Here is a 2,285-nt window from a genome sequence, read left to right on the forward strand (position 1 = left end):
CTCCTAGCCCTTCCTCCTCCCACCAATAAAACCCACACAAGCCTGTAGCTAGGGTTACAGACATGAGCCATCATACCTGGCTTGAGCATAGATTCCAAGAATAAATGTATATACTTCATTAAGCAAAATTCCTGTTCTTTCTGAATATTCCCAGCTACGTTGGCCCCAAAACTAGTTGTAAGGAATCCAGGATGACAAATCATAAATATGAGCCTATGTCTAGAGAGAGGGCATGGGGAGGTGCTATTAAACAGGATAGTTCGGACCTTTTACTGAATTCTTGTGCATAGCCCAACTGGGTCCCTCTCACAAGGCCTGAGGTTCTGACTGATCTCAAAAAATATATCTTTTCTCATATTTCTTACTTGATAGGACACATCACGAACAAAGAGCAGATAGTGGGCATCTCACACTTGGAAACTGAACTAGGTCATTGTTTTCTACAGAAGTCAGATCAGCCTGACCCAAGTTAAGTATTCTCTAATTTTTTTTTCCTTTTTTTTTTGGTCAGGTGATGTCCCTCAGCTCTTCAGCTCAAGGCTAGTGCTCTACCACTTGAGCCACAGCACCACTTCTGGCTTTTTCTGCTTTATGTGGTTCTGAGGAATCAAACCCAGGGCCTCCTGCATGCAAGGCAAGCACTCTACCACTGAGCCACCTTCTCAGCCCTATTCTCTAATTTTTGACTGAAGTTTTGGTTTCTAGAAGGAATAGTTAACTATCAGGCATATAGAATGGAAAGGGAACTCACTGAAGTTACTTTCTTACCAATAGTTCTTGAAAAGTTTTGTGATATTTTCATACAAGTGGATGTGTTTAGACAAATGGGAAATGTGTTTTTATGAAATACATGAACAAACCCTATAGACTTCTAGGCCAACACCACAATTTACAAGTGTTAAAGATGTAATTGGGAAGTGGTGCTGTGGCTCAAGTGGTAGAGCCCTCTCTTTGAGCCGAAGAGCTCAGAGACAGCAACCTAGGCACAGAGTTCAGGCCCCACGGCCAAACCCCTCTCCCCCCAAAAAAAGAAAAAAATGTAATTAGTATTAAAAGGGATGTTTCAGTCATAAAGTATCCTTCACTTATTTCCCTGGAAATAATGGGGAAGAAATGGATAAAGGTTACTTCTCTCTGTCTCTCTCTCTTTCTCCCTCTCTCTGTTTCTCTCTCTTATCTTTCTCTCCTTTTCGTTATCTCTCTTCTCTCATTCTTGCTCTCTTACTATCTCACTCCCTCTCCATGTATGTTTGTGTGTTGTATACTTATTTCAAAGTGAATAATAAACACTGTTTTTTTTTAATTTGTCCCTTCTCAGTCTACTACCCACAATGGGGATACTGAATTAGAGGAATGCAGAAAATTTATTTCTCCATAAAACCTCTCAATCCACAAGGGGCGATAGGAACTAAGTAGTTACTTTGTTTTTTGGAATTTTCAGATATAAATAGCATTTCTCAAAAATACTTCAATGTCACAGAAGGGAAACCTAACAAAATGTCTAATGACAAGTATGATAGCCTAACTTTACTAAAAATATTTCAGAGGGAAGAGTACCTGGGATAAGAGAAGGGATATCTTCTCTTAGTTCCTCATGCTAGTGTTGGAGCTGTGTGGTTCACCCTCAAGAGAGAAAAGTAAAATATTTCTGTACCACATAAGTACATACAATTGTTATATGTCAATTAAGAGTAACAGTATTAACTGAAAACAAGTTACAGCAGGAGGATAAGAGTCAGTGGGAGAGCTCAGGGCTGCCCGGGCCCCAAGGAGTTCCCGCATAAATCAATAGCCACTAGAGTCCTTTTCAGTACCTAATACTAGCCCAGGCACCTAGTTAGTACTCAATAAATATTAATTGTAAATAAACTGTGGGTCTGCAGCTAGGATAATGTGATGCCAGTTTTTCCAGGAATGAACAAATGGGCCAGAGGAAGAGAAAGCACAAGGGTCATGTACCCAGCTGTAGAAATGGATTGGAAGAGGAAGAGAACACCACCACGTGCACCTTGATCAGGTAGAGATGAAGTGACAATGTGACAACTGTTTGCAAACATCAGAGGTTATAAATGCCAAAGGAGTGAGGCAACTCTTCAGCTTAGTATCTGGCAGTCAGCTATGGTTATTGGTGATGATAATTATAGTTCACCATTCATTTATTCATGCAGGATGCCACCAATAAGATGTTAGAAAATCTTTTGGGATTCAGGCGTCTAGTGGCAGAGAGTAAACACAGTGGGATAGTAGAGATAGCTTCCAGATTTCTAGACCTGCTTCATCTCCCC

This window comes from Dipodomys ordii, unplaced genomic scaffold, assembly GCF_000151885.1.
Source record: "Dipodomys ordii isolate 6190 unplaced genomic scaffold, Dord_2.0 Scaffold17, whole genome shotgun sequence".
Lineage (NCBI taxonomy): Eukaryota > Metazoa > Chordata > Mammalia > Rodentia > Heteromyidae > Dipodomys > Dipodomys ordii.